The sequence below is a fragment of the Lissotriton helveticus genome, chromosome 6 (genome assembly GCF_964261635.1).
Source record: "Lissotriton helveticus chromosome 6, aLisHel1.1, whole genome shotgun sequence".
In the NCBI taxonomy this organism is placed as follows: domain Eukaryota; kingdom Metazoa; phylum Chordata; class Amphibia; order Caudata; family Salamandridae; genus Lissotriton; species Lissotriton helveticus.
Window position 1 is genome coordinate 189195051 of NC_136067.1, and position 10743 is coordinate 189205793.

Below are 10743 nucleotides of genomic sequence, written 5' to 3' on the forward strand. Positions count from 1 at the left end.
GCATGATAAATCAAGGGTAATGCAAAGCCGCACAAATTGCCACATTGCGTTACTCTGCCCCAGGGAGGCTTTCCATGGGTGGAGCATGGGTGTTCCCATGCATCCAGGCTTACCATTACTGATAGACCTGGGAATGAGTCAAAATGCTACTCTTCCGTAAGGAAGGTGTTAAAAGATTTGTTACTCTTCCTTTGTGTGCCTCATTCTGCAGCACACATAGAAAAATGAAAATGCCTCAGAGTATTGATTTTCTGCAGAATGGTGCCCTTTCCTGCACAAAAACAATCCTGTCGGCAACGCAGGCACCCTTGAACCATGTTAAATGCAGCGCATTCCTGCACTTTCCCTTTCGTGCAGCCTTTGGCTTGCTGTGCTGCACTGCGGGAAAATTTGATAAATCTGCCCCCTATTTTAAGAACACACACCTCTCCATCTCTTTCCTTATGCATTATGATGGCGGACGTATGCTGGCCATCTGCACTTGGACACATGTAATGCTCAGACATGTATATCACTGCTACTAAGAACTCTTCCAAAATGCACACTAGCCATCACTCCTGCCTATCACTGTATCAGAATATCATGTCATTCGCCTGCATACCTCGGAGCCAGATCACTCATCTCTAGAGCTCCGTGCTTTCTCAGCCAGAAGCTTTGTGAGCATCATGAATATTCACAAATAGGTTTTTAATTCCCTGAAATAGGATCCCTCCGTGGTTACCGGCATTCGAGCTGAATCTTAATACTTCGTAACAATGCGCATCCATCCATCTATATTCCTCGTGCCCTATTTACAGGAGAATGTTCCCTGAACCTGAGGCACGGTGAAAAATAAATTCAAGGGACTGTATGTCATTTGTTTGCACAGGACAATGCATCTGTTTTAGAAAGGGCCATTTGTACGGTTGAGTGGAATTCCAATACTTACTTTGTACTTCATATGTAAATAAAAAATTATATATATATATAGGATTGGGGCAATAGTTCTGTTGAGAGCCTGTGGCTGGTACTTTTGAATGCCGTGCCAAGTGACATGATTCCACCTCATGCGTCTTACTTCAACCACCTTCCATTCATTGTCTCTTGCAGGTTTTTTTTATTCCTGTTTCCCTTTGTTAGTGTTTCACTATCTTACTCTTCATCCTTCATTCTCCCTTTTCTACATTTTAATCAAGTGAACTGGGTCGAATTTCAGTCTCTGTCCTCAAATTAGTGCTGAGGAATGTTGCCTGCATCCTCCTCGAAGAAATAAGTACTAAACTAAAATGGAACATACCCTTTGCCTAGTTACCCTTTCAGTTCAAAATAAGTGATGAATTTGTAATTTTCTGAGCTTTCACACTTTTTTGGTTTATTGTGTATTTAGAGTGATTTTGCCACAGAGATGATGCACACAGTGCATTGTAAGAAAATGGGTTGCTGGTTGAGGGGTGAGACCCTACTCAAGCAGCAACCACAATCCTTGTCAGGGTAAGGCGCAGGCAAACCCCAAATGAACCTGTACTCAACCTTCTGGTAGCTTGGCATACAGCAGTCAGGCTTAAGTTGGAGGCAATGTGTAAAGTATTTGTGTAACACATCAAACAGTAACAGAATGAAAACACACCACAAAAGGATCCCACACCAGGTGTGGAAAAAAGGATTAACCTTTAATAAATAAAACAAGACAAAAATGGCAAAAATCCAATCAGTATGCAATTTTAAAGATTTCAGTGAACATAGTGACAAAAAAAATGAAGGGCCAACTGTGAACATGTGGTCGCGCCTGACCGGGACAAAGTCACAAGTTAAGGCCAACTGGTATGGAGCATGGGCTTGCTACAGGAACCCAGGAACCAGCTGCAGAGCACTTGGTCGGGGGCTGCGGCCCGACGCGGGGCTGCGCTGCACACGACGAAGCCCCCACTGGAGAACCTATGGAGGTGCCGGTGTGGGGGTATGCGACCTGCCTGGCAATCGGGAGCAGGGGCTGCGTGTATGAACCCTGTAGCCCCCCCAGACAAAAGTGACCCCTGATACCAACGTATGCCCGACAGCACCCTGCCCTTTTGCAGAGGCCTGGGGAACACAATCTTAGGTGGAGAGACGACGGGAGTCCGACCTAACGGCTCCGAACAGTGGCTGTAGCTGCCAGCACCTCCTACGTCCCTCACTGCCTTCGCGACTCGCTGTAGCCTGCCCCTCCATGAGGTGAGGTGTCCGGTGGGAGAGGGGAGAGGGGCCTACTGCATGCCCGCATTGCTGCTGACTGTTTCGTCTCCTCACAAAACATCTGGCCCAATTTGGGGACATAGCGGATGTATGAAGTCTCAACACCGCTCTTTGTTGCCTCCCGCTCTATGGACTGCTGTTTTGGCGCCTGAAACTTGATTCCTTGACCTATGGACACCAGATTGGACAATCCTTGTGGAGCCATGCCTGACACCAAAATGGTGCCAGCGCTGGTAGCTTTCTTCTTCTTCTTGGTCCTGTCACTGCATCTCTGGGATCACAGGAGCAACGGTAGGCTGGGCACCCCTTTCCATGTGTCCCTTCCAAGATTGGGATTATTATTCTCTGGCCGCCGATGCCCAGGATACTGACACTAACTACCTGTTGCCTGACCGTAGGATGGCCACCAGTGTACAGTACAGTCCCCTGCCTAACCCCAAGATGGCTTCCATAGTGGGCCCCTTCACATCGTTTTACTTCCCTGAGGCAACAATTGGACATTGACCAGACCTTGAACCTATCCCCTAACCTGCTTACACATCAGGACTTGGAACCTGCGGAACTTACCCCAGACTGTGGAGAACAAGTGATGTGGCTGATGCCCGGTGGAGCTATCAGATAGCTAAAGAGGAGATGGGTTGTGGTCTCCCCCCCACTGCCGTCACCTACCCAGCCGGACCTTGGGCAGATTTTCCCCTTGTCTCTACGTCCTATCTTCCTCCTACCCCTTTACCCTCTCTCCTTTACTTTCCTTGCTCCACTCCTCAAGTAAAGCGTTCTGATTCCTTCGGGTCTAGCCAGTGCTATATAATAACTCATTAATTAAATATGTTCCCATTTAGTACTCTTTCCCTCTTTGTCTACTTCCCTAGCTCCTATCCCCTCTCCCCTGAATCTCCCCCTTGCCTGTTACTCTGCCTAGCCCCCTGTCCTTTGTGCCCTTTGACTAAGCACTCCTTCTCCCCTTGTTGGGGAAAGATCCAATATTTATACTCTGGAGTCTCAGCGCACCAGCTGAGTGAGTCCACTGCGCCAAGGGAGCCATTCACAGCTGAGGTATGGTATGGCACCCCTTGCCAAAACATTCCCTCTCCCCTTTTTGGGGAAGGATGATCCAGTATGTAGACCTTGGAGTCTCAGAGACCCCTCTGAGAGAGTCCACTGCGTAATGGGAGCCTCTCACAACAGAGATAGGGAAGTGACATCACTTTTCCGGGGATCACAGCTTACTGGACTTTGGACGTTGCTTTGACTCGTCTACCGGTTTGTGTCCCTGTTGCCCTTCCCCTCCTCCAGTCCTTTCAACAGCACAGCAGTCCTTCTTCCTGGCAGAGTATATACACAGGTCCAGAAGTGTACTGTATAGTTGGTGTCTAACGTCTACTATTTATACCAGGTGCCTCCTTTGAAGTGGGAGAAGCTTCTTGAGATTTCTCTTTGAAGTGCAAACGTTTTGTGCCTCACCTGCCTGGCTTCAGGATAACTACAGGGAGTATGTAGCCCCTTGTGTGGAGGCAGGACACAGCCTATTTAAGCATAAGTAGGGATGTGCCCAGATCTGCCCGCCCTGCCTTCCAGCGATGGCCATCCAAACACACTCTACTGTCTGTGGCTGTCTAGGGTGAACTGAACAAAAGTTGATTTTCATTTAGTACTTGCTCACCGGATCCTGTGACTGGGGCTTTTTTTTACAAAGATTGCATTTGTCCTAGAATGTGGATAATCTAACCAACTCTAAGTTATTTCATATGAATTAAAAAACTAACAAAGAAACCAACCCCTTGCATGACATATAGAACACCAAGTTGTGATTAAAATAAACATTTTATGGTAGAACTAGAAGAACATGTGAATTAAATACAACATGGCCACAAAGGAGCATTTGTTAATATAACAGAAGTTCTACTATCCTACTGCAAGCAAGTGATTCTGAAGAGTGAAGAAAATGGTCCTGATCATCATATTAACGAACATCTCACCAGGAGTTGAATAACTGTTTAAGCACCACCTGTTCCTCTTAAATCATAGATGTTACAATGTACTTGGAGGCAATCAGTTATAAGTCTTTGATTTTAATGTATATGTTTTGAAGAAGGTGACATACACAAAAGCGCTGTGTCGACAGACTTTTTTAAATATATGTGTACATAGCAGTGTAGTGGAATGATTTATGCATTTGAATATTGTGTTACTGTATGTGATTTTGATCAATTTGTAACATGAATATGTGGTCTACATAATCTTTTAATAAAAGTTAATCCTTGTAAAGGATAGTGTAGGAATATGGCTCTGTGTTACTATACCAAAGTAAGGTATAAGGAAGAGAGGGGACACACCTCTCCGGACTACTAATTTTCCAGCTGACCTTGCCCCCAATAAGTGGGGGTGGTCAAGGGGGCGGGCGTCTCATCTAGCTGGAGAGGCCCTGGCTAGCATAACAATGGGCAGGAAGCCCTTGAGGCTCACCGCCCTAAATGCTGTTCCTGCTTAGGGGTACGTGAGAAACAACATCACTCTAAGCAGGTTTTGTTCCTGACCCACGAGAGCACAAGGGCACCCACCTCAGCAGGTTAGAAACATGTCTCTGTATGGCAGACTGGTGAAGACCAGTCAGATAGACATGAGGGAGTTGTTCGTTTTTCAGGGGCATCTCTAAGATGCTCTGTGAGTGCATTTTGTAATAAATCCAGCACTGGCATCTGTGTGGGTTTATTATGCTGCGAAGTTTGATACCAAACTTCTTAGCATTCAGTAAAGCCCTAATAGAGCTGTGGAGTTTGTAATGACAAACTCTCAGCACATGTACTCAAAATGGCTTCACTACACTTACAATATATACAAATGGACTTAGATACTGTAGGGGCATATTGCTCATGCAGCTATGCCCTCACCTGTGGCATAGTACATCCTGCCTTAGGGCTGTGAGGCCTGCTAGAGGGGTGACTTACCTATGCCACAGGCTCATTCTTCTAACCCCAGACCCACACCCCTTTTTTTGTAAGAGTAATACCCAACCCTCCTTACTCACAGATTTTTTTAAATAAGGAAATGTTTGCCTCTCATGCTACATCTTTTTTTCTACTTATTGTTGAGCAAAGCGTGATGTCCCCTCGTTACTTCTCTTACAGCATTCCCCACACTGCTTGCTTCTTTTTTTGCCTTCTTGTCTTTTTTTCTGAATTTATATTACAAATAGATTCCCTAGCCACAATTTGCTTTCTAAATCCACTTTTTTTTACTGGGACCAAGTTAGGCTCGCATAATAAAGTACCTTAAATCCTGGATGTGGAGCATTGTGAGATGCAGAGTCAAGGATGCATCACACAGTAGCCGCAGGGTGTGATCCAAAATCCTGCATCAGAAGTGCATCGCACAGTGGGGGTTCTGATGAAGCCATCAATGAGGCTTATAGGGGCATATTTACAACTTTTTACAAAGTTTCTGTGGTGATAGGGGCTTTGCCTTTTTTACAAGGCAGCTTTAAGTCACTTAACGTAGCTTGACACTGACTTGTAAATAATGCCCCCTTTCATGCTATGCTTAGCATGATAGGGGAGGGCATTGGGTGTTGCAGTGGGTATTTCTATCACTACGCCAATTGATACTGTCTCTGTATTTTTGTGGATCATCCGCGTCCGTTGTGATTAATTTCCTGCCGCTGCTGCCCCTGCTGCCCCGCCACCCATTTCAGCCCCACTCCCGCCTTCCACTCCTCTGCTCCCACGCCCCTCCCCTCCCCTACTAAATGGCGACCTCTGTGGGGGAGCGCGCGTGATTCCTTGATCTCTGGTCCAAGGAAGCCCTCTCCCCATCAGCACCGCACTTCAGCCGGATTGCCAAGTCTTGAGCCCTCTCTCCCCAGGGTTCGAGGCTGCTGCGTTACCTCTTGGTATTTGCTGTTATTCCTCCTGCTCGTCCTTATTTGTGCCTGACTATTGTCTGCTTATTGTATTCTTTTGGTAAGTGTTACTATCTCTGTATTTATACAGATCACCCGCGACAATTGTGCTTACTTTCCCGCCGCTGCTGCCCCTGCGGCACAGTCCCCCGCTTCAGCCCTGCTCCTGCCTCCCACTCCTCTGCTCCCGCCCCCTCCCCTACTAAATGGCGACCGCTGCGCGCCTAAGGCAAGCCCGTCTGCACCCATTTGTGACCCAACCGCGACCAGCACCAGGAACCCGCCCCTACAACTCAGCCACCCTCCACACTCTAAACCCTCATCTACAGACCATCGCCGAACTCGACACACCCCACCCCATCACCTCCATGGACTACATCCTGCTCGGGGACCTGAACTTACACCTCAAAAACAGCCAGGACCCCGACTCCACCGCACTCCTCAAGAACCTCACCAACTTAGGACTGAAACAGCTCGTCAGCACTCTCACACACTGAGCGGGTCACACCCTCCACACCATCTTCGCAGGAGGATCAAACATCCGCTTCAGTCACACCACCCAGCCCATCTGGACTGACCACCACAGTGTCCTTTTCACTTTCAACACCACCACCGTACCCGCCCCCGCGCCCACCGCAATGGAACTGGAGTAAGGTCACAGAGGAACACCTGTACTCCGCCCTCCTCCAAGACGTCCCCAAGGCCACGACCAACACCAACTCCGCAGCCAGGGAATTCCACCACTGGGTCTCCTGTTGTGCTGACAAGCTGGTCAAGACTGATTTGCATATGGCGGGGTTCAAACTGGAATGGCATGGTGAGCTAAAGAACAATGGCTTTAGGCCCAAATATGTACTGGGGTGAATGTATGACATTATTCTGCATTCTGTCCATCAACTGTTGTTGTTTTTGCATTTGTCACCCCGATTGGGATGGGTATGCTGAGACGTGAGTCCCGTACTCTCCATGCCACTGGAATCAAGCTATCCTGGCTGATGAGGGGTGTTACCCTGAAACCGGGTCCCAGGATGCTTGGTTCCAGTCCAGGGAAGACATGGCTTGGCAGTTCGTGCTGGACTGTTCCCATGAGGCACAGGGTCAAGACTGATTTGCATATGGCTGGGTTCAAATTGGAATGTCATGGGGAGCAAAAAGCTATGGATTTAGGCCCAGATCTCTGTACTGGGGTGAATTAATGACACTGTTCCGCATTCTGTCCATCAATTGTTCTTTTTGCAACAAAAACGAATTCAGCAAAAACAGGAGTAAGGAAAAATGTTTGGGGAACCCCACCCAAGGCTGACAGAGCTAACACCTCCTTCAACATTTATGCTAATAAGTGCGCTTTCTAATGTTATTTTGTCTTCAAGGAATTTTGTATTTATCATCTGGGAAATTATGTTCATGCCATCTCGCTTAACATTTACTGGTTTTCTTAACCTCTAGCTTCCTTTACCATAGGAACCAGTGTGAAGCTTCTCTTCTCAGTTGAATTACCCTTTCTTTGTGTTTATTCATTTGTGTTGGTGTATGATGACGTCTTTGAGGCCTGTGTTATTATGTTCTAGGATAAATTATATTCCTTTTTAAACACAATGTGAAGTATTCTCGATTAATAAATGGGGTTGATTACATGAAGGCAGTACAAAATTTGTCTCATCAAACCTCAGTCTATAGCGCTGAAAGGGCAGAAAAGAACAAAAGGCTTTGCCGCAGCGCCCACATTGCACTATAATGACCCGTTCAATAGGACTGTGCCACTCAGTAAAACCATTTACACATGCTATTATGTTACTTCCCCTTAGAAAATGGTGGTCTTTTGGTTTGTTGTGGGGCAAAGGTCACCAATACAGGATGTATCTTTTTACATCTAGGCCAAAATGCATTTAATTCTTTCAGGATGTCTTTGACCCCATTTTTTTGTTGGCGCCTTAACTGATGGTGCTTGAACTACCAATAGGAAGTTTGCTAATTGGATGCTTTCTGCCTCATCACCTCTATATTAGGTTTTTTAAACTGGCCATATTTTTTACTCTGTGTCACCATGTTGTTGAACACTACAGAAATAACTCACTTGCAGTTCAAAGGGGCAATTTCTAGTTTGAATTTATTGCAAAACTATATACTGATGCAAAGGGCATTCACAAAAATATTCACTGTGGCAAGCACTATGATCTATGTGTGTTTTTATATTCACTCTAAGCTTGATAAAATAAAAAAATAAAATCACTATACAGAGACATAACACTTCTCTCCTGCCCAGGCTTTCATTTCACTACATTACACGGAACTAACATTGCCTTGTCATTGCAATTCGTTACACGCCTTTCCCCCATGTTATGTATCTCACAGAAGTCTCATCTCTCGCAAGCCCAGTGCCAAGGGCTACGAAGCTGCAACAAAGCACTTCAACCTGATGAAAAAGAGGCGAAATCACAAAAGACAAACTTAATGACCACATCATCTGATAGGGGCCGCTCTCTCCCACTTTGAGGTCCGAATCTCCCGCCACTGCAATTAATCTGGAATTGCACAGACAGAGGGCCGCTGCGCACAGGCATGACACCGATAGTAAACCAGTTGCATTTTAACATGACATTTCGGTACAAAAAAATAAGCTACTAAGAATTAGCAAGATTTGTCAACATAAAATGATGTCTCCTTTTCTTTATTTGCAACATCTGCATCTTTGAATAACATTTCAGAGAGAAGTGTTCTTGCAGTTCAAAAGATATGTTAGATCTGTATTTTGCATCATATTATATTACACCCGAGTTAGGAAAGCATTTTTTGTTTTGTTTTAGATTTTTTTTTTCATTCTGAGTAAATTCACACCCAGTTGTTTGAAAATGCTAATAATACATGTTAATATTAGTATTCATTTTTTAAACTACATTTTTAGGTCTGGCTTGAAAGCACATCTGTATGTAAAACGAATTTTAACCACTGCTTTAAAATATACCTACAGTAGGCCTTGGATAAACCCAGAGGAGTATTACTCTCTCACCTCATGCTATTGATGGCATTAATGACTATTTGACCTTCATTCCACCTTCCAGAACCTACCACAATTGGAATGTATGAAGGACTATTTTGGCTGTTTGCCATATTCTCATATTTATCTCCTATAACCATTTTACATAGAAAGCAATCGCTTTTTGCTGTATATTTCCCATCTCTGACAATGCCAATCGGACAGGCTTTAAAGTGATAAACAGCATTAGTCAATACAACGTATGTAATGCTCGTGTTTACACACGTTGGCACATTAAGAACAGACCTGTTAGTTTTTCCAACGCTTGTTTGTTTTACAGCTCTGAATATGCTGCCTTTCTGCTGCTTCAGACCACCTCTTTTGCCTTGAGGAGCTTGAGCGCCTTTTATGTGCTAGAATCCAGATGTGGAGTGCTAAGAGTTTTTTATGAATTAACGGGAGCTCTTGCGCTGTAATGCAAGAGCGACTTGTGAGATGTGTTTCCATAGGTGCTCCCGGAAAGTTGTGAGATGAGTTTCCGCAGGTTTTTACACCCATTTGTGAGGTGAGTTTCCGTGGGTGTTCACTCCCCCCTGTGAGATTAGTGTACTTGCATGTTTGCTCCGCTTACATACCTACATGAGTTTCCCTGGGTGTTTGCTCCTCCTTATGAAATGAGTTTCCATGGGTGCCCGCTCCCCCTTGTGAGATGAGTTTCCGTGGGTGTTCGCTCCAACTTGTGAGATGAGTTTCCTTCGGTGTTTCCTCCCCTTCTGTGATGAGTTTCCTTGCCTGTTTGCTCCCCCTCCTGAGATGAGTTTCCTTGCGTGTTTGCTCCACCTTGTGAGATGAGTTTCCTTGGGTGTTCGCTCCCCCTTGGGAGATGAGTTTCCTTGCGTTTTCACTCCCCCTTCTGAGATGAGTTTCCTTGGATGTTCACTCCCCTTTGTGAGATGAGTTTCCTTGCGTTTTCACTCCCCCTTCTGAGATGAGTTTCCTTGGATGTTCACTCCCCTTTGTGAGATGAGTTTCCTTGCGTGTTCGCTCCCACTTGTGAGATGACTTTCCCCGCATGTTCGCTCCCACTTGTGAGATGAGTTTCCTTGCGTGTTCACTCCCCCTTGTGAGATGAGTTTCCTTGCGTTTTCGCTCCCGCTAGTGAGATGAGTTTCCTTGGGAGTTCGCTCCCCCTTGTGAGATGTGTTTCCCGGGATGTTCGTTCCCCCTTGTGAGATGTGTTTCCCGGGGTGTTCGCTCCCCGTTGTGAAAGGAGTTTTTTTGGGTGTTCACTCCCCTTTGTGAGATGAGTTTCTTTGGGTGTTCAGCCCCTCGTGAGATGAGTTTTTATAGAAGGGGGTACATGCATTCCTTGAATGCATCAAACCTGCACAAATGCTGAATAAGATTACAACATTCAACACAGGAATCTGCATTTTTTAGTACGGTACAAAACTATTTTAAGTGTGTTCAGAATAATTGTATATATATCTTTTTCACATTTTTATAGACCCCACTACATTAGTAATAGATATAAGATTAACAAAAAGTACAGTTCCTTATATATCTGATGAATAAAGCAAAAGCAAGCATGTCTTAGTGACAATCAGCCTTTACAAGATAAATTGACCAAAGGCAACATAAGAGCACAATACAACATTTT